The sequence below is a fragment of the Octopus sinensis genome, linkage group LG7 (assembly GCF_006345805.1).
Source record: "Octopus sinensis linkage group LG7, ASM634580v1, whole genome shotgun sequence".
In the NCBI taxonomy this organism is placed as follows: Eukaryota; Metazoa; Mollusca; class Cephalopoda; order Octopoda; family Octopodidae; genus Octopus; species Octopus sinensis.
The window spans coordinates 15,649,589-15,673,467 of NC_043003.1; the positions used below are offsets into that span (position 1 = coordinate 15,649,589).

Here is a 23,879-nt window from a genome sequence, read left to right on the forward strand (position 1 = left end):
CTTATCAGTCGTTGGAAAAGTCCTCTCACCTGGCTAAGAGTTGTTTTGACTCTTGTTTCTAGCAATGCCGGGTGGTCACCAGCACTCTCCTTCACTTTAGTGACGACTGTACTAATATATATACATATATATATATAATATATATATATATATATATATATATACATATATATATATATATATATATATTAAAAGTAATTACGTTAATGTCCGGTCATAGAGTGACGAATATATATATATATATATATATATACATATATATATATATATATATTAAAAGTAATTACGTTAATGTCCGGTCATAGAGTGTCGAATATATATATATATATATATATATATATATACACACACACACAGACACACACACACACACACATATATATATATATATAAAGTAATTACGCTAATGTCCGGTCATAGAGTGACCAATGGTTTCGTATCCACAAAGGCCTTAGCCTCACGGGCGTCTCATCAGACTCTAAAGCCGAAGATAAAAGTAATTATCCACTTCTGGGAAGCAGGAACCCGTTACGGCCATTTGGTCAGTTGGTCGCCAAAGAATAGAAAGTCCAGTGTCAGTGAGGGAGAGTTATCTCTCCCTCGGACCAGCTTTTTGTGTTCTCTCTTGGTCTCTCTCCCTTACTCCCTCCTTTTCTCTCTCTCTCTTTCTTCACCTCTCTCTATATGTATATATACACACACACACACATACACTCACACGTTCGCATGTATGTGTGTGTAAAATCTTAAATATTTATATCATGTCAAATTAAGTCAGACAGATGCATTTGCTTGACCGATCGCAATCATATCAAGACATGCATCATTAAGTGGCAAGTCGAATTGATTCAAGGAAATAAAGATGATGGCAGATGTAATGTTCATTCCGATGATAAAGGCATCAGTATTATATATGAAATATCAACAGCTGAGAATAGAACCCGTATCCCGTTTCGTCGTCCCGTTTCACTAGGATGTTGCCATTTACGAAATATCTACGATCAGGGACTTCTATACAGCTGATCTCACGCACACATAAACACACATGCATATATATACATATGTAAACGCAAACAAATATGCAAATTTATGCAAATGTATGCAAAGTACAGTTTTGTAGAATATATAGATGACGATATGAGTAAGCTCTAAATGATTACTCGAGCTGCAAGAAACAGCAGTCAAACCTCTATCAAGTCACTCCATACCGTCTTAAGAATGAAAGTTTACAATGACTAATGCATGCGTAGCTGTGTGGTAAGAAGCTTGCTTTCCAATGGCATGATTATGGGTTCAGTCCCAGTGCGTGGCACCTTAAGGAAGTGTCTACTACTATAGCCTCGGACCTACCAAAGCCTTGTGAGTAGATTTGGTAGACAGAAACTGAAAGAAACCCGTCGCGTGTGTATATATATATATATATATATATATAGGCACATATAAATATATATATATATATATATATATATATATATATATACCTATGTGCATATGTATTTGTGTCTGTATCTCCCACCACCACTGCTTGACAACCAGTGTTGGTGTGTTTGCGTCCCCGTAACATAGCAGTTCGGCCAAAGAGGCTTATAAAAGATGAGTTTTGGGGCCGATTCATTCGAGTAAATAAATTCAAGGTGGTGCCCCAGCATGATCGCAGTCTAATGACTGAAAGAAAGAAAAAATAAAAGACAAGATAGCATGACTGATCAAAAGGACGTAACCGTTACGGAAGGAAGGCCTATGATCACAGGTCTGCTCGGTCAGAACTAATTTAGGGCGAAGTAACAACTACAGCAACGGAAATTACAAATTTCAAAGAAATTATCATAAGCCTGGTACTTATAGACGTAGGAGTGGCTGTGTGGCAAGTAGCTTGGTTAAAAACCACACGGTTCCGGGTTCAGTCCCACTGCGTGGCACCTTGGGCAAGTGTCTTCTACTATAGCCTCGGGCCGACCAAAGCCTTGTGAGTGGATTTGGTAGACGGAAACTGAAAGAAGCCCGTCGTATATATGTATATACATATATATGTATGTATGTGTGTATGTTTGTGTCTGTGTTTGTCCCCCCAACATCGCTTGACAACCGATGCTGGTGTGTTTACGGCCCCGTAAATTAGCGATTCGGCAAAAGAGACCGATAGAATAAGTACTAGGCTTACAAAGAATAAGTCCTGGGGTCGATTTGCTCGACAAAAGGCGTTGCTCCAGCATGGCCACAATAAAATGACTGAAACAAGTAAAAGAATAGTAAAAGAATCAGGATAAACTATAGATAGTTTGTGGCGGAGAATCTAGTTTATGGCTTCACGTGTAGATCCGGCAAACAAAGAACCGTTTGCTTTGTAATCGTTGTGCAATCTTCTCTTGTTATAACCGTTCTGTCAATGACCTAAAATCCACTCCTGGTATTGAACTCATTTCTACAGAGGGTCGCCATCTTGAAAATAGGCGCTAGCGAGTTCCGCTTACATTGGAGGCATTTTCTTTATTCCTATAAGCTTTCAAACAGCAGTTATTGAAAGACCGGATGGAGTAAGATCTTGAAACAAAGCATGAGAATTCGTTTGCTTCCAGCGGGAAATACAAAAGCTATTGTCCAGTTCAATATTGAACGGGATAACTGAATAACCGTTGTCACTTATTCACAAACCGTCGCTTACGTGTAAGCAAGGTGTTCATTTGAGCTAGTATTCTTTATTACTTTTATTCGCAGCAGCCATTCCACTCTGGCCAAGCTAAGGCTCTGCCATGAGATGACTTAAGAGGTTTACTTGCAGTGTTATCGAATATAAAATACCATAAAAGAATTTAGAGATGCAGCACGGAATTTTGTCAGTGAACAGGTCGCGGACTTAAAGCGGCGAAAATATTTTGACAAATCAAATTTAGATGTCGAAGTGAATCTAACGGTATTTGTGTGTTTCTTAAATGGCTTATGAACACCTTCCACGCTGCAAGAATTTAGAAAGTTTGCGAGATATGAAATAGTTCGTTTTAAAAGCTGATAAAGCTATAAATGAATAGCGTATAAATATTAGATCAATAACCCCTTGGTTGGAAAAAGTCAAAGGCAGCCGGTGGTACTCGAACCCACATATTCTGTAAATATAACAGACGATCTATTAAATCGCTGGCCTCGTGTCAAAATTTGAAACCAATAAGGAACTTTAGCCGATCATAAACAAGTGTTACCCATCCACCAGCTAAAATTTGTTCCTGTTAGGAATCAGCATTTGTCGTTTAACCAGGTGCGCTTTGAATGGTTTTGGGGTCAGCCTTTGACTTCTTCCATCTAAGGGTTTATTTTTGTTACCCAATATTTACACGCTATTGTTCATAGCTTTATTTATATCGAGTTCTATTATTAAAACGATTTATGCATATCATTGATTAAGTTGTGTTAGTTTTTTTTACGTGACTGTTGCACATACGACGTGTCGATGTCTTAGAATTCGCTTTACTCAAAGAATTATTTACTCAAAGGGATTTCATAGAAATAACAAAATTCTCAGACATAGATATACTTCGAATTATAAGTGCAGTTATAGCTGTATACATGAGCATACAATTATACACACGCACGTGCGAGTATTTGCTTATTTGTAAATACGTAAATGTGGTACTGTCTTATCTATCTATCTATCTATCTATCTATCCGTCTGTCTATGTACTGTAAATATAATGAACAATGATTAAGGACAATACGGGAGGAAAAAGGTTTAAGAAATAAGGTATTAAGTAGCTTACCGCTTTAATGGAAAGCGAAGCAAAGCACAACAATATATGCGGATCTGGTTATGTATCTATATTTAGGTGTACATGAGTAATACAATCAGTTTAGCCGTTCGCTTGTACGTTCAGTGTAGCCTTAATTGCCTTTATCAATGACTGCATAGAAAACTTAGTAAATCTTGTCAACATTTAATATGTGTTAATTACAATAGGTTTCATATCACACTCAACAATGGAAACAATTTGCCAACAAATAAATCGATACATAGGAACCATAGAGCATAATATTGGCGGAACAAAATTGATTATATCACGCTGGAGTGTAAAGGCGCGTGGCTTAGTGTTTCGAATGTAATATCCACGAGCGCATGGTCGTAGTTTCGATTCCCGGACAGACCCAATGGTGCGTTTTATGTTCTTGAGCAGAACGGGTAATTCTACGTTACTCCACTCGGATCTTTTCGGTTTGAACGGCAGTTTTTTCTAGTGGCGTCATATGAAATTGTCACCCATAATTATGACCCGAGTATCGATCTATCGCATTTCAATCTGTTTTAGGGTTAGGGTTAGGGGTGGGGGAAGGGTATCTTTTTTTCTTCACAAATATAAATAAACCCAATCTGTTTCTTAAGCGAGGGACATATTCAAACGGCACAGAATGTTTTTTTACCTCAATAGACGTAAATTATTAGTTGAAATTGCAGAAATTGAAGAAAAAAACAACAACAAATATCTTACAAACTATAGAATTTTCTCAATAAAGTCAAGAGAAAAAGATGTTTTATAAACACATTCTACCAGTATACGAAGTTTAAAATTGTTTAGTTACGTGGAAATTATTTAAAAAAACTGCCGTTCAAATCGAATAGATCCCTCCACTCATCTGTAAGTAATTGAGAAACCCATAAAATGCATGCGCCTGAACGCTTACCTGTTAATCTATTTACCTATGGGAGAATATAGTGATGGTTAGGGAGGCGGATGAGGAGACCCGCCCCCACTCCATCTGTAATGTCTATGTCTTTTATTAGCTTTACCATTCGTTTTTATATAATTGAATTTTTTAATGTCATATCTATGTATCTTTCATTCGTGCACTGACCCCATATCATGTGTATAGTCCCCTCTGTGTTGGCCCCTTGTGGGCAATAAAGAAACGGATGGAGAATGAGGAGAGCGCTTACGGGAGCCATTCATGCCTTCTAATAACAGAATACCAAAAAAATGAGATTGGAAGAAAACACAAAGGAAAGTATGATGTTTGGAAGGCAGAATATGACAAGGAAAGATTACCTAAGGATACAGAGTATGAGGAACTTAAAGAAAGCTATGGACTTGATATAATGGAATACAAAGAATAAGGAAGTGATGTTACTTGATGGGGCAGGTAGCGTTACTTTCCTTTTTCATTTTTCTTTACCATTGTACCATACGTTTTTTTTTTCATTTGTTCAGTGTCCCTACATTTGTTGGCCCCATGTGGGCAATAAATAATCACCTTAATCTATTTACATTTTATATATTGTCCACAGTTATGATCTTTACCTTTAGTAAAAGTTTATATTTAAATTTATAGTCATGTAAAAAACCCGTAACAGACACTTAACGACCGATGGTTTGTCGTTTGACTTGTTAGAAATTGCAACCAGATATCTAAATTACATTAATCGATTCTATATTCTACATTGGTGCGTAGCTTAGTGGTTAGGGCTTCAGCATAATGATCGTAAAATTGTGGTTTCGATTCCTGGACCGGGCGACGCGTTGTGTTCTTGGGCAAAACACTTCATTTCACGTTGCTCCAGTCCACTCAGCTGGCAAAAATGAATAACGCTGCGATGGACTGGCGTTCCGTCCAGCTGGGGAACACATACGCCATAGAAACCGGGAAACCTAGTTCATTAGCCTGGCTAGGGTTTAAAAGAGTGCATTTATTATTGTTTTAAATATATCCTACATTAGACTCTCGTGTGTGTTTTATATACAATCACGCATAAAACCAACTGATGGATTACTCAAATTTAGGCCGAGTAGAAAGATTAGTTTCTCAAAGTAAACAATGGACAGAAATATTGATGAATCCCCATTGAGATAGTGAAATTTCGAATTCACTATCAAATGATTCTATATATGTTTTAATGTTTCTTTTTTTAATATGAAGTTACTCTCGTTTTACTCTTTTACTTGTTTCAGTCATTTGACAGCAGCCATGCTGTAGCACCGCCTTTTGTCGAGCATATCGACCCCAGGACTTATTCTTTGTAAGCCTAATATTTATTCTATCGGTCTCTTTTGTCAAATCGCTAAGTTATGGGGGACAATGTTGGGGGACAAACACACACACACACACATATTTACATATAAACGACGGGCTGCTTTCAGTTTCTGTCTACCAAATCCACTCACAAGGCTTTGGTCGGCCCGAGGCTATAGTAGAATACACTTGCCCAAAGTGCCATGCAGTGGGACAGAACCCAGAACCTTGTGGTTTGTAAGCAAGCTACTTACCACACTATAAAAAATAATTTAACGTTAAACTAAAAAAAATATTGAATTGTGTTCAGTAGGTTGCATGTTTAAGCTGGAGTTTGACTATGACTTCGAAATTCCGGCTTACTCGACTTGGTCCTTGCCAAGCCAAAAGCTGATTAGGGTTGTTTCCCGAATTTTCTGGTGTATATATTCCCCACTGGATGGGGCGCTGGTCCATCGCAGGGTTACTTATTTTGGTCAGGTGAGTGGACAAGAGCAACATGAAATGAAGAGTTTTGCTGAAGAATACAACGCATCACCCTGTCCGAGAGTCGAAACCGCAATCTTATGACCATGAATGCAACGCCTCTATCCCAAACCCATACGCCTACACCTACATACAGAGAGAGATATGTGCGTGTATGTGTATACGTGCATCGACTCATATATATTTCTTCACTACTCACAAGGGGCTAAACATAGAGGGGACAAACAAGGACAGACAAAGGGATTAAGTCGATTACATCGACCCGAGTGCGAAACTGGTACTTTATTTATCGACCCCGAAAGGATGAAAGGAAAAGTCGACCTCGGCGGAATTTGAACTCAGAACGTAACGACAGACGAAATACCGCTAAGCATTTCGCCCGGCGCGCTAACGTTTCTGCCAGCTCGCCGCCTTGCATCGACTCATATAAACATACGCATGCATATATTTATGTTATATGATGTTTACCAGTGTCTTTATGCGCTAAATAATTACGCTTGTTGTATTAGACTATTTAATAAGCTGAATGAGAGAGAGAGAGAGAGAGAGAGATGACAAAAAGTCGTGAGAGAAATGAAATTTCGGAGTTAAAGTGAGTCTGTAATTATGATTTGTCAAATTTCTCCACGAATAAACTATTTTCTTTCCTACTATAGGCACAAGGCCCGAAATTTTGGAGGAGGAGGGGCCAGTCAATTAGATCGACCTCAGTACGCAACTGGTACTTAACTTATCAACCCCGAAAGGATGAAAGACAATGTCGACCTCGCGGGAATTTGAACTCAGAACGTAACGGCATGCGAAATACCTATTTCTTTATTACCCACAAGGGGCTAAACACAGAGGGGACAAACAAGGACAGACATAGGTATTAAATCGATTATATCGACCCCAGTGCGTAACTGGTACTTAATTTATCGACCCCGAAAGGATGAAAGGCAAAGTCGACCTCGGCGGAATTTGAACTCTGAACGTAACGCTAGACGAAATACCTCTTAGTATTTCGCCCGGCGTGCTAACGATTCTGCCAGCTCGCCGCTTTAATAAACTATTTTCTTGAGAGAAAGAAAATATTGCTGAAAATACGAAAAAAAAAACCCAACAAAAACTTAACGTACAACATGCTTAGATATGTAAGGATCGGCTGTTGTCTGCAGACGATAAAGCATTTGGCCGAGGAAACCTAATACACAAGGAGAAATAGGATTTTGAGCTGAACGAACTAAAGTCAGACGTTGCGCTGTATGTTTAATCAGGCATTCAAAGTTACCAACAAAAATGTGGTTTTGTTTTTGCCTCTCTTTGCAAAGGATTATTTTTCTTTCAAACTATTTCTGGAAGATATAAGCGGACCTGCAGGTATTAAGCTAAAACTTAGAAATCAGCCAAACTAACAGTTCGACTACGAATTTTATTCAGTAGCATGGATCAATGGATACGGCCTTGTTTTTCCATTGAATTGCTTTAGCATATGGTTTTTGCGCCAAGCTGGTTACATATTTTGACATGTGAGACGACTCTTAACGTACAGTGATATCTTTTACACAAAGCAATATCATTATAAAACTGCGTGACAAACAAATAACTTCTTTGGATTGGCTGCTAACATTTGCAGAGAAACTGTATATTGTACATCTGCAGAAAATTTATCATTTATTGAAGACATTAGAATTATAAAAGTTTGTCAAAGCATGGCTGTGGGGTTAAGAGGTTCGCTTTGTAACGACATGGTCTCTGGTTCAGTCTCACAGCGCTGCACCTTGAACAACTGTCTTCTGCAATTGGCATCGTGCCAATCAATGCCCTGTGAATGAATTTCATAGACATAAACTGTGCGGAAGCTCGTCGTATGCATGCGTGTCTTTGTGTTTGTTTCCGCTTCGACTGACAACCGGTGTTGATTTGTTTACGTCCTCGTAACATAGCTGTCCAGCAAAATAGATCGAAAGTATAGTTACAAGACTTAAGTAAGTACTGGAGTCGATTTGTAAGGTTAAACTTTTCAAGGCAGAGCCCTAGCATGGTCGCAGTCCAATGACCAAAACAAGTAAAAGATAAATTATACAGCAATCTCTGGACCGTTCCTCGTGGAATCCTCATCAAATTGTTCAGGCTATTTTTTGTAATAGTTATTGCTCACTTTAAAGATCTGGTGGTCCTTGTGCCAACGCAAATATACAGAACATGTTGCAATAAATAACATAAAACGCTTATTATAGACGTATATAACTGAACCCCTACATTTTAGAGAAAAACGAGGAATCTGCATTGATCCTCGGTAACATATTCTTTCTGCTATTTCAAGTTACTCCAACTCGACACACGGGGTTGAAAATCCAATGCCCTTTCTGAAAAAACTTCGTAATAGTAACTATTTATGATAAGGGAAACATCATATTGCAGTAACATTTGCTTGCTGTGTTATTTGAACACACTGAAACATAATTCTTTCTTATTTTGACATAAGGCCGGCAATTCTAGTGGTAGTGGTGGTGGTGGGGAGGCAGGTGGAAAAAAGCAAAGTCGACCTCTGCGGAATTTGAACTCGAAAAAGCCGATATATATATATATATATATATATATATATATATATATATATATAGTTATATATAGTTATATATATATAGTTAATCCAAACATGATAATACAAAAAGAAAATATAACAACGCGAGGACGTGGAACAAGTATAGTGTTATTGAACGCTCAGGAAAGGAAAGAAAGAAGGAGGATTTAACGTTTCGAGCGGAGCTCTTCGTCAAAAATATAGGAAAAAGAAAGATCCAAGAAAAGGAAGACGGAGGAAAAAAATCGCCAACCAATATATATATATATATTTACATTAGAAGAAATGAGGTACTTAGAAATTCGGATGGTTTTATATCTACAGATATTTATTTGTATATCACATGTTTTTATACAGCATATAACTTATATCATATATCATATATTAGCGCTTTCTCCCATGTGAAAAGGTTTTTGACCATTTTATAGTGTTATTGAGTGTGTAGTGGTGGGGAGGGATACAAGAGGGTGATGAATGGGGAGAAAGTATATATATATATATTTACATATATATATATATGTGTGTGTACATACCACTAAGCATTATGTGTGGAATGCTAATGATTCTTATAGCTCACAGCCTTATATTGGCTTCAGGTTTTGACACAAGGCCAGCAATTTTAGGGGTGGAGAAATCGAATACATCGACCCCAGTGTTCAACTGGTACTTATTTTATTGATCCCGAAAGAATGAGAGGCAAAGTCGAACTCGGAATATAAAGACGGACGGAAAGCTGCTAAGCATTTTGTCTGGTTTACTAAAGAGTCTGCCAGCACACCGCGTTTTCGCCGCTTTGTATTGAAATATATTAACGCATCATATTACATATTGCTTCGTAGATGAGGTTCGCTGAGAACGTATCTCTTGAAGATAAACACTGACATTTGTGAGTATACGTGAACAGATGAATTTGATTGAAAGATGGATATAAAATGGATTAATCCAAACGTGAATTGGAAATGAGCATACACGAATTGAAATGGATTGAACAGATGAAAGAGAGCCTTAAATGCGAATGAAATAAAACGGCGAATATGGCTGAATAACGTGAGACATAAAAGAAATCATAAATAAATGAAACCGAGATGGAAAGAGGAAATATTAAACAGGTTAGAAAACAATAAGGTAATAGATGAATGTAAAACTGATTTATTTTCATTCGGTACAAGGCCAAACTTTGTATCCAAAAAAAGATAGTCATCGGAGCCGACCTCAGATGAACATAGAAGTCGACCCCGACAGAAATTGGTCCTGAAATATATAGCAAGGAAAATAATAAACTGTAATGTATGCATTTTTATTCTGCGTTAGCTAAGGTTTGTAACCCCTAACCGAAATATTTTCCTTTGCTTTTCTTTTGGGTTCTTCTCTTTTTGTGATTTGCATTTCCTATTTCTTTACTACCCCACAAGGGGCTAAACACAGAGTGGTCAAACAAGGACAGACAAACAGATTAAGTCGATTATATCGACCCCGGTGCGTAACTGGTACTTATTTAATCGACCCCGAAAGGATGAAAGTCAAAGTCGACCTCGGCGGAATTTGAACTCAGTACGTAAAGGCAGACGAAATACTGCTAAGCATTTCTCCCGGCGTGCTAACGTTTCTATCAGCTCGCCGCCTTTGTGATTTGCATTACCTTTAGATATAATATACATAAAAGTAATGAATTTGTGTAATATTTTTGTTGTTGTTAGGTTCACCGCAACTACTGAGAAACGTTGGCTTCTTTTATTTACCGAAGTTGGTGCACGAGGGTTTATCTTGAACTCCGTGTAACAAACATTTGGTTAACTCGGATTCAACGGTTGCAAAAGAACGACAACGATGAAGCGCCTTTTACAAACAGCTGAGAAGAGCTCAATGCGTTTATGGGTAAAGAGAAGCAATAGCTGGAGATGAAATGAAATACTGCGAGTCGCTAAATAAAGACAAATATGAAGAAAATCCAAGTTCATATAGTCCACAGGGCAAATTCTTTCGGTCATCGTGGCCGTCTGAGCATGCAACAGTACTGGAAAATAAGGTCCCCACTTAAAGGCAACATTTCGAAACTGCAGGAGGACTGCAAGGAGTCATGATCTCGATAGGCCGTTTCCTTTAGAGTGTCGGAAGCTAAGGAGCACGCCGGGTGAAATACTTAGCGTTACGTTCTGAGTTCAAATTCCGCCGATGTCGACTTTGCCTTTCATCCTTTCGGGGTCGATAAATTAAGTACCAGTTACGTACTGGGGTCGATGTAATCGACGTAATCCGTTTGTCTGTCCTTGTTTCTCCCTTCTATGTTTAGCTCCTTGTGGGCAATAAAGAAATAAGAAACTAAGGAGCTGAAACCCTTGCTTAACGAGGTCTTCCTACTGTCTTCTAGCTCCGTAGCGAATTTCCATTTTCTTATTACAGCAGACACAATAACACTAATTTACAGGCAAAGAGAGTGGTTTTGTACGACCTGGATAGCTTTCTTGTTGATTTATTAAAGATCATCGTCGGTTAGGATTGACAATGTCTCTGAACTGCAAACCTCCGCATTTTGAAGTAGGTCTATTCTAGGGTTCCTGTTTTCATCGAAGACCAGCACAAACACCTGCAACAAGTCTCCCCTATCCAAGGGAAGGCTAGGATTGATAGAGATTTGCAACAGTCGCAGTTAAACTCAGAAAGTAATGAGCTAGAACAAAATAACCGCAGCCATTTTGTTCAACGTTTTACGAATTCAGCAAAACCTTCGCTTGGGCTGGTATTTTATTTTATCGACACTCGAAAGGATGAAAAGAAAGTAGACGTAGGCGAGATATGAACTCAGAATACAAAGAACCGGTAAAATTATGCAGAACATTGTGTACAAGGTTTTTGCTAATCCGCTGCAGTGATATTAGTTGCGCAAATGTAGGAAAATGATTTGAGTCGAATATCAAGACAATTGCAGAACAGCCCCTCTGTTAGCTACAGGTCACTCATAAGCCATGAAACTTAAGTGGGACTTAACTATTTGTCGACATTGCTAGGAATTGAACTGCTCCAGATATAAATAGCGTGGATGCTTATCATTTTAACTAAAGCTTTTTAAGTGAATTTGGTAGACGGAAACTGTATGGAAGCCCGTCGTGTATGTATGTATGTATATATATATATATATATATATATATATATACATACACAACACAAATACATATATATATACATACACAACACAAATACATATATATATACATACACAACACAAATACATATATATATTATACACAACACATAAATATATATATATATGCACACATACAAATACATATAGATATATATGTACACACACGTAAACATACATATATATGCACACACACAAAAATACACATATACACACAGAAAAATGCACTTCTATACACTCACAAATATATATGTATGTATGCTTGTGCCTGTGCTTGTCCTCCTCGTCGCTTGACAACCAATGTTGGTTTATTTATGTCCCCGTAAGGTGGCGGTTCGGCAGACGAGACTGATTGAATTAGAAACAGTCTTAAAATAAAAACAAAGTACTAACTGGATTAAGTCTATTTTTTTCAAGTAAACCCCCTGAAGCGGTGCCCCAGCATGGCCGTAATCCGAAGACTGAAACATGTAAGTGATAAATGTTAATTCTTTAGAAGGGTCAAGAGGATCGGTGTTCAACGCCAGTTTCAAGAGTGTTAAACTGATCAGCTGTGGAATCTCTGTTTGGATAAAACATCAGTTTTTGAAAGGTAACTTCCGCCTCGGGAACTAGAATAAATGAGCTGACGAAAATCACAAGGAAATGACAACAGCTGGTATAGACACACAACTTATGAATTCATTGTGCAAACCAGATAGTTTCGTCTCTAAAAACTTCACGAGGTATATAAGATAAAAGGAAATGACAAAAATAATGTGAAGTGTTGAAAAAGTAAAGGAAAAAGAAACGAAAGCCAAATATGTCGGTAAAGTATGAAATAGCACAGAAGATCATATATACAAAATAAGATAGAAAATAAGACATTCGGTGGGCGGGAGTAGAGTGTAAATATTCTAATACAACTATCTGGTATACGTATGGCTATGTGGTTAAGAAGCTCGCTTCAGCGATAGGAAGGTTTCATGTTCAGTCCTTCGGCGCAGCACCTTCAATCCTGCAACTAACTGGCTTCCTGTCCAAAGAGAAGAGGGGTTTGTTGCGATCTCTGTGACTTCCATGTCATACTCACCAGCATTTCGTCTGACAAGTGCTCTGGCTGATTCGATCAGTGGAAGTGCATGCTCGTGAAATTAACGTGCAATTGGCTGAGCACTCCACAGATGTCCTTAAAATGTAGTTCTCAAGGAAAGTCAGCGGGACACAGAATATGACAAGGCTGGTCCTTTAAAATACAAGTACCCCTTAATATTTGCCAGCTGAGTAGATTGGAGCAACATGAAATAAAGTGCCTTCCTCATGAGACACAACGGACCGCTGGGTGTCAAACACAGGGCTTAGTATTGTGAGCCGTAAACCCTAACTACTAAGCCACTCGTTTCCTACATCATAGAAACCGGCTAACTGGTTTTATGTGTACTAGGGATCGAGAAGAAAAAATGAATAAAAACATTAGAACACTAAAAGATGTCCCTTGCAATATATGGTGGAATTTGAACTCAGAACGTAAAGACAGACGAAATACTGCTAAGCATATCGCCCGGCGTGCTAACGTTTCTTATTTCTTTACTGCCCACAAGGGGCTACACACAGAAGAGACAAACAAGGACAGACAAACGGACCAAGTCGATTATATCGACCCCAGTGCGTAACTGCTACTTATTTAATCGACCCTGAAAGGATGAAAGGCAAAGTCGACCTCGGCGGAATTTGAACTCAGAACGTAACCGCTAAGCATTTTTCCCGGCGTGCTAACGTTTCTGCCTGCTCGTCGCCTTTAGTACAAGCATAACTGCGTGGTTAATAATCTCGCTCTGCAATCAGATGGATTCAAGTTCAGTCCTCACACACTTGCACTTTGTGCAAATATCTTCTCCGAGCCGACCAATGCCTTGTAAGTGAATTTGGTTAACGGAAACTGTGCGAAAACCATCGTATGTGTGTGGAGGGGGGGTGTCTGTGTGTCTGTTTGTTCCTGCTATAGCTTAACATTTGCTGTTGATTTGTTTACGTCCCACGTAATTTAACGATAGCATAAGTACCACAAGTTTAAATACCTAAGGACGAGTATTGATTTGTTTGATTAAACCTGTCAAAGTGTTGCGCCAGAACGGCCACAGTCCAGTGACTGAAAGAAGTAAAAGATATCTAAGGATTAAATGCATTAATATAATTACACTAACAAAGGCAGCGAGCTGGCAGAAACGTTAGCACGCTGGGCAAAACAGCAGAATTTCTTCCGGAGTTCAAATTGCGCCGAGGTCGACTTTGCCTTTCATCCTTTCGGGATCGATAAATGAAGTACCAGTTGCGTACCAGTTGCGCCTTGTGCCTAGAGTTGAAAAGAATATAATTACACTAAAAAAAGCGGAGTGCTGGCAGAACCATTAGCACGCTGGACAAAACGTTTTACGTTCTGAGTTCAAATTACACCGAAGTCGAGTTTGCCTTTCATTCCTTCGGACGTCGATGAAAGTAAATATAAAGTGAAAACCCGGGATCGATGCAATCGATTTATTCCCTCTCCCTAAATTACTGGCCTTGTGCCCATTTGGAAACCAATGTAATTACATTTAGAATATGAATATGCAAGTGAATCTTAAGAATCTTTTCTACTCTAGGCACATGGTCCGAAATTTTGGGGAAGGGAACCAGTCAATTAGATCGATCCCAGTCAATTAGATCGATCCCAGTCAATTAGATCGATCCCAGTATGCAACTAGTACTTAATTTATCGACAGCGAAAGGATGAAAGGCAAAGTCGACCTCGGCGAAATTTGAACTCAGAACGTAGCGGCAGACGAAATACCCATTCCTTTACTACCCACAAGGGGCTAAACACAGAGAGGACAAACAAGGACAGACAAACGGATTAAGTCGATTATATCGACCCCAGTGCGTAATTGGTACTTATTTAATCGACCCCGAAAGGTTGAAAGGCAAAGTCGACCTCGACAGAATTTGAACTCAGAACGTAGCGGCGGATGAATTACGGCTACGCATTTCACCCGGCGTGCTAACGTTTGTCCCAGCTCGCCGCCTTAATCTTAAGATAAGAATGATATTGAACTGAATTAGTAAAGTTAGTCATTAGTTTCATGGGATTCCTCAAACGTATAAATCAATCATCGTTTCCGTTAGGTCTCTGCCGTTATAAAGAGATGTAAGATAAAATGTTTATTCTCCATAGAAGCACTCCAGTACGAAACCAAATGTTTTGTATCACTTTGTATTTCTGTCATTCGGAAACTTTCTTGTAACTTTTTCACTCTTTTGCCTTGATTCGCTCATTGGACTGCGGCTATGCTGGGGCACTGCTTTATAGGGTCAGTCGAACACATCGATTCCAGTACTTAGTTATTGTTGTTTGTTCCTACTCGAGCCATGCCTAGCTCATAAGGGTCGGTTTCCGGTTTCATTGGCGTATAGGTTACCCACCTGGACGGAACACCGGTTCGTCACAAGTGAACTGCTAGATGCAAGAGGAAAGAGTGAGAGAAAGCTGTGGCGAAAGAGCCAGCAGAAGTTCACCATTACCTTCTGCCGGAGCCACGTTTAGCTTAGGTGTTTCGCTTATAAACACACACATCGCCGGGCCTAGATTCGAATCCACGATCCGTCGACCGCTTGTCCACTGCTCTAACCACTAGGCCATGTGCTTCCACTTACTTAGTTTAAGTCTGGTAAATACAATACCCCCAAAAGCGGTGAGCTGGTAGAATCGTTAGCAGGTCTGTCAACGTCCTTAGCAGTATTTCTTCCGGCTCTTTACGTTCTGAGTTCAAATCTCAATGAGGCTAACTTCGCTTATCGTCCCTTTAAATTCGATAAAAATAAAGTATCGGTCAAATACTGAGGTTGATGTAATGGATTTGACCCCGTATAACAAAATAGCTCTCTTTGAACTCATGTAAAAGACCTGCATCCCCCTTTCAGAGACTGTTGCGGACTTGATCCCTGGCGCTCCATGGGAAGCGGATTCACCATCGTAGAATGAGGAATAAGAGAAAGAATGTACAAGCACAAAAAAATAAGGCGGCGAGCTGGCAGAAACGTTAACACGCCAGGCGAAATGCTTAGCGGTTTTTCGTCTGCGGTTACGTTCTGGGTTCAAATTCCGCCGAGGTCGCCATTACCTTTCATCCTTTCGGAGTAGATTAAATAAGTACTAGTTATGCACTGGGATCGATATAATCGACTTAATCCGTTTGTCTGTCCTCTCTGTATTTAGCCCTTTGTGGGTAGTAAAGAAATAGGTATTTCGTCTGCTGCTACGTTCTGAGTTCAAATTTCGCCGAGGTCGACTTTGCCTTTCATCCATTCGAGATCGATTAAATAAGTACCAGTTACGCACTGGGAGCGATATAATCGACTTAATCCGTTTGTCTGTCCTCTCCGTGTGTAGCCCCTTGTGGGCAGTAAAGAACTAAGAATGAGGAATAGATATGTCCAAAGCTTGATGACATGAATTTCTTTGTAACATCTGGGCCCACATAATACCTCTTACTGTATAATACAGAAATGTTGCATAAATTCTCAGGTTATTTATTTCGAAAAGGTCAGAAAAAGAAGTTATATATTTCTAACGCGACTAATGCTTCACCGAGTCGATGCTAAAGACCGATCTCTACTTAGGAACATGATAGAAAAAAATCCTCTACGTAGGATTGTTGTCTATCGAAGATAAGCAACCCCTACCTTAGAACGTTCAAATTGAAGAAAGTAACATTTGCTTCGACCCCGATGGAATATATCTATGATCGGAAGCCTGCCGACACTGATTATCACACTGCTGCTATGATCCCAAATCTGTCTGTCTTTTAAAACTGTCTTTTAAACTGTCTTTAAAACTGTAAGATGAATTTACAGGAAAGTTAGCTGCTATTTCTAACAAGCCGATTAACTATACAAAGCCTCCTTCAATGACTCTTAGATTCATATGCTTGTTCCAGAGCATTAGCAAAAGGTCTGTCACAAAATACGAACACATGAACCTGAGTTCAAGTCATGCTAGCACAACTTTTACATTTGACCATTTATTTATCTTCGTTTCTTCTGTTTCTTGTTCCAGTCATTCGACTGCGGCCATGCTGGGGCATCGCCTTTCAGGGTATTAGTCGAACAGTTCGCTCTCAATGCTTATTTTTAAAAATCTGGTACTTGCTTTATCGATTAGTTTTGCCGAACCGCTAAATTATGGGTGCATAAACAAGCCAACACCATATGTCAAAGGCTGAAGAGACAAACGAAACCGCAAAGACACACACACACACACACACACACACACACACATATGTACACAACGAACTTCCACACAGTTTCCAGGGATATAGTGGGATTGAACTCCTAACAATGTGGTTGCAAAGAGTATTTATTAACCAGTGTTTGACCAGTAATCATGTTTCATAAAGCTGGAAATTTAGAAAATATAGAGAAGAAAGAAATGGCCTATACGTTGGTTCCAAATTTTGGTACAAGGCCAGCAATTTCGAGCGAGAGGAGTAAGCTGATGACGTAGATCCCAGTACGTGAGTCTACCCCGAAAGGGTTAAGGGCTAAGTGGAGTCCGGTAGCATTTGCACACAGAACAATGTCGGAAGAAATACCGCTAATCATTTTTTCCGGCGCGGTAACGATTCTAACAGCTCACCGCCTTGAAGAAATAAATCATATATTGGCTTCTAATTTTGGCACTAGGCCATAAATATCGAAGGAGTGGATAAGTCGATTACATCGATCCGCAGCGCTCAACTGGTATTTATTTTATCGACCCAGAAAGGACGAAAGGCAAAGTCGACCTCAGCGGAATTTGAACTCAGAACGAAGGAAAGAACGAAATGTCGCTAAGTAATTTGCTCGGTGTGCTAACGATTCTGCCATTTCGCCGCCTTGGAGAAAGCAACAATATATTGCAAGGTACTACTGCCTGTGCTACCTTTAGAGTTGTAAGCTGGCTTTTTTTTCTTGAGCCCTAGAACTAATAAGGCCTGTTGCTTGGTTTCTATGGTGTAGAAATGGCCAAGATCACAAAAATCCTCTTCAAAGGGATACCAAGTCGTTACAGGGTTCAAGGCCAGTCATTGTTGAAGAAGAAAGAATGTTTCCTTCCCGAACCGTGCGAGGCTCATAAGGGCTGCTTTCCCGGTTTCAGTGGCGTAGAAATTCCCCACCTGGACGGGACGCCGATCCGTCGCAGAATAACTGGAGTTTGACTATGACTTCGAAATTCCGGCTTACTCGACTTGGTCCTTGCCAAGCCAAAAGCTGATTAGGGTTGTTTCCCGAATTTTCTGGTGTATATATTTCCCACTGGATGGGACGCTGGTCCGTCGCAAGGTTACTCATTTTTGCCAGCTGACTGGACTGGAGCAACGTAAAATGAAGTGTCTTGCTTAAGAACACAAAGCAACGCCCGGTCCAGGAATCGAAACCACAATCTTACGATCATGAGTCCAACACCCTAACCATTAAGTTACTAAGGACGAAAGTCGGTTAAATCAACCCCCAGTACTTTGCTGCAACTATATGTTATCGACCTCGAAAGAATGCAAAGTAAAGTTGACCTAGGTGGGATTCGAACGCACAATGTAAAGAGTCGGAAGAAATAACGCAAGATATTCTAACGTAAAGAGCCAGAAGAAATGCTGGTGATTACTTTGTTCGACGCACTAGCGATATTTTATTTATTTTACTGATGCTTTATTTTATCAATCGCGAAAAGATCAAAAGTAAAGTTCGGCGGGGTTCGAACTTAGAACCTACAGAACCAGAAGAAATACCGCTAAGTATTTTGTGCAACGTGCTAACAAAACTACTGGCTCGCAGCTTCATTGATTTAAGTGTGACGTATTTTGATTGGTGAAAAGCTGACTTTTTGTACATAAATTATCTTTACGTTATATTGTTTCATGTGTGGAGGCACATGGCCTAGTGGTTAGAGCAACAGATTCGCCGTCGAGGGAACGCGGGTTCGAATCTCAGACCGGGCGATGTGCGTGTTTATGAGCGAAACACCTAAGCTCCACGCGGCTCAGGAAGAAGGTAATGGCGAACTTCTGATGACTCTTTCGCCACAAATTTCTCTCTCTTTCATCTTGCAGCTCACCTATGACGGACCGGTATCCCGTCCAGGTGGGGAACCTATACGCCAATGAAACCGGGAAACCGGCCCTTATGTGCCAGGCACGGCTTGAGAAGGAACAAACAAATATTATTTCAGAATCTTCAGCCGGGAACAATATATTTTTAGTAGATATAATGTATATGCTTACAGGAAAGAGGCATAGTTCAGTACGATATTACTGGTACTCTTTACAATGAACCCGAAATAATGACTGACCAGGTCTACACGTCTATTTCAACCTAAAATGCAGAGAAGCTAAACTAAATACTACAAAATATATAACACATTGCTTACGAAGCCCATCTTTGCGCCATATTTGCTTTTGCAGCAGCGGTTAAATTTTTTTAACCACATACATATGTGTGTGTGTGTGTGTGTGTGTTATCGTTCGCTATATAAACTGCTATATTGATTTATTGTATGGGTGTCGGTGGTGCCTCCTGCGGACGAATGAATATTATATTCATTCTGGACCGCAAGAGTCACCAGTGATATGTTAAAAAAGTTTTTTAATGTGTATTATAGTCTATTATACGTCCATTTATTGATTTTTAAAATCATTTATTTATGATTTTCCCTCTATAGATTATGTCACATATTTTTTATTTTTCACAAAAATTATCTTATGGAAGGCAGCGCATCCAGTGATGGAGGTGACAGTGGCTTGCACCCTTCTGATATCTGTGTTCAGTACACCTCCAAAATTCGAATAATGTAGTTTCAACCACATTGATGTCAGGTTCTGTAAAAAAAAATTTTTTTAAACTGGGCACCACTAAACGCAATCATCTGTGACTTCTATATTATATTAAGCATCTAGTCAGCAGTCACCCTATTGTGTGCCAAGTCTTAAATCCAACAGCTTAGACTTTTTGCGAACTCATATCATCATTTCTTGTTCTTTAACCACAGGTAAATTATTGATTACTGAAGGAACAAGGCTACGACACAAGGGATTTTAGCTGCTTATACAGAGGAAAAAGCTAAAATTATGAAGAGGCAGCAAATTTTGACAATAAATTAAGGGTGCGACTTACGCACGAGAAAATTCACTATATATATATATAGGGAGAATTCACAAAAAAAAAAAACAAAAGACGAAGACAGATAGTGTAGACAACAAACAAATGTATTAGTTTAACGCTCGGGAAGTGTAAAAGTCTTTAACGTTTCGAGTCTACGCTCTTCTACAGAAAGGAACACAGAAGGAAACAAGGACAGAAAATATAGAATGTGTAGCGGCTAACTCATATATAAGTAACTCTAGTTTATTATTGATTTTCACTGAAAAAACTGGGATGCGACTTATAAACCACTACTATTATACACGAGGAAAGTTGGTATCTAAGAATTAACTGCCATGATGACACAAGTTTCCACAAGACCGGAAATAGTCGGAAGGTGCCAATCGATTACATTGATAGCAGCAATCGATTTATGCTTTATTTTATTGGCTCCCGAATGCATGAGAGATAATGCTGACCTCAGCAGGACTAGAACTCTGGATGCAAAATACGGAACAAATACTGCGAGGTATTTGTATTTTGTCTGAATTTCGCCATTTCTTACTTTAGCTACAGATAATTTCTGGAATTTTGCATTTCCGTTGCTTTAGGGTTTGCGTAACGTTAACGAATCCTAATTGCTTCTTTGAAGGGTCACTGATCTATCACATGATGTTTTACTCGGGGAAGAGTTGAACTCGGAACTACAAGTCGAGTAAATATCCAATTCTACTACAAGGTCACTGATAACAACGGGGAATTATAAAACATTGCGGTACCTACAAGGAGTTGCATGGACTGGGATATGAAAGATGCCTTAGCAGTAGGGCAGTGGCATTGCTTATGCGTGTGTCACCCGAATTAACCCTTCAGTCTGCCGCCCCATACGGTCCTCCAAGCCTTTACAAATTTATAATGATTCAAAAGTACCGCCTCCACAAAAACACTGCCTGAGACGGACCGGCCCTCACCCTCAAGTTATTCTAGTACATTGGAGTCCACGAAGACTCGGCAAGGGGGCACAGATGCTCAATTCCCTTGGGGATTATCTAATAACATATCCCCAGTTAATTTGGGATCGACTTATTTTAGTGCGACGCCCAGCATTCATAAAGGAAGGTTTAGGCAATAAAACTAGCACCTTGCAAGATCGGGATGCATTTAATTCATTTCTGGAGGTCTGTAAATCAAAGTCAACAATCAGATGGAACCAACCGTCTTGGTATTAACTATTTTAATTATTTATTTTTTAAACGCATATGAAGATATGTTGTCGATAAACTCAAAACAAATGAGTGGAAATAAGTTTGTCAAAACCAGGCTGAACAGAGTGACGGAAATAGGAAAATAGTAACAACGTTCATTTATGATAACAATTAATAATGAATACAGCCAAATTAATGACGAAATATAACGTTATACAAATCAATGTATACATATATGCATATATGTAACGATATATGTGTTATATATATATATATATATATATAAATGTGCATATATATATATGTATATATATATATATGTATCATATGTAAATATATATATGTGTGTGTATATGTATGTATATATATATGTATATATTTATATATATATATTTATATATATATGTATATATGTATATATTTATATAGTATATATTTATATATATATGTATATATGTATATATATATGTATATATGTATATATATATGTATATATGTATGTATATATATATGTATATATGTATATATATATGTATGTATATATATATGTATATATATGTATATGTATATATATGTATATATATATATGTATATGTATATATATATATGTATATATATGTATATATATATATATGATATTATATGCACGTATTTATGTATATATATATGCATATATTTATATATATATATGTGTACATATATATATATGTATATTTATATATATATATGTATATATATGTATATATTTATATGCATATATTTGTATATATATATATGTATACATTTATATGTATATATATATGTGTGTATACATATGTATGTGTATATATAAGTATATGTATGTATATGCATATATATATATGCATATATATACATGTATATGTATATGCATGTATATGCATATATATATATATATGTGTGTATGTATATATATATATATATATATATATATATATATGTGTGTGTATGTATATATATGTATATATATGTATGTATATCTATATGCATAAAAAATTATGTTATGCCCCAGCATGCCCCAGCATGCCCCAGCATGGCCACAGCTCATTAGCTGAAACTGGAAAAATCAAAATCAAATCAAAATCAATATATGTACATACAGATATATAAATATATATGTAAATGTAATATATATATATATATGTATGTAATTATATATATGTATGTAATTATATATATGTAATGAGATATACATATATAGACACATATGTATATATATATATATATATATATATATGTATATGGAGAGACAGAGAGAGAAAGTGAGAGAGAGACAGAGAGAGGGAAATGACATAAGAAACTTCGAAAGCAGTGGTAGGAAAGTTATGTAAGTGCACAAAAAGTTCGGTTTACATACCTTTTGAATCTAATAAAAATATATTTAAACAACAAACGAAGAGGTGGGAAAAACAAAGCTCTGGTATTTTTGTGTGACGATAAGTGTTGCTTTTGGTTATAAGGTGTTCCTAGGTTGGTTCGTTTCTTGATTTTGTTTGTTAGTTGAAGCTTTAGTTTTACTCTACTCGAGAGTAAAGGACAACGATATATGAAGGCAAAAGCCGATGTTGATATAGTTTGGTTTTAACTGCTGCTGCTGCTGCTGCAGTTGTTGATGTTGCTGTTAGCTGTTGCTCCTGCTGTTAGTGCTGCTGCTGTTGTTGCAGCCGTTGCCGCTTCTGTTGTGTTTTATATTTCTCGTGCCCACGATCTTTTCATTCAGTCCCCTCCTTTTGCATCGTACTTCCCTCCCACTTTTTTTTCTCCGTCTCAGTATCGGCGCATGCGTGCGTGCGTGTGTGCGTGCGTGCGTATCTGCGTGTACATACATGGGTGTGTATATATCATCATTTGTGTCGGCGTATGCTTCTTGCCAGTATGAACGTGTGCGCAAAAACAGGTGCGCGTATGTGTCTCTGTATGTATGTATGTATGTGTCTTCTACAGTCTATATGAGTTGATGCTCGTGTACAAACATCGAAATTAAGGAACACGTACGTGTGTCTGTGAGTAGATGTGATGGAACATCACTGAATAAAAACACGTGCGATTTTGTGTAGGAGTATTTTCGAAAAAGTTGATATGATTTTCCCCCCACTTTTTTTTTAATGTTCAGACTGTTGCATCATTGTTTTACCGTATTAATTATACGAACGCTGTTTCATAACATTACGTAGAAATATACAACAGCTACATAAAGTATCCTATACATTTTTACCTTTCCATCTTCATTATTTTTTTTATATAGTTTTATATATACTCTTTTACTTGTTTCAGTCATTTGACTGCGGCCATGCTGAAGCACCGCCTTTAGTCGAGCAAATCGACCCCGGGACTTATTCTTTGTAAGCCCGGT

At 38.2% G+C, this 23,879-nt stretch overlaps 1 protein-coding gene and 1 long non-coding RNA gene across 2 annotated transcripts in view; one reads left to right on the forward strand and one right to left on the reverse strand.

The window, feature by feature from the left end:
* Positions 1-23,143, reverse strand: part of LOC118764179 — an 89,775-nt gene extending 66,632 nt beyond the window's left edge. Inside the window, exon 1 of the mRNA XM_036504575.1 lies at positions 22,884-23,143. The gene's annotated coding sequence lies outside the window, so the exon portion shown is untranslated. The remainder of the gene's footprint in view (positions 1-22,883) is intronic.
* A 53-nt stretch (positions 23,144-23,196) lies between these two features.
* The window catches only part of LOC118764181, a 25,402-nt gene continuing 24,719 nt past the window's right edge, over positions 23,197-23,879 (forward strand). The window contains exon 1 of the long non-coding RNA XR_004999965.1: positions 23,197-23,320. This is a non-coding gene — a long non-coding RNA (uncharacterized LOC118764181). The remainder of the gene's footprint in view (positions 23,321-23,879) is intronic.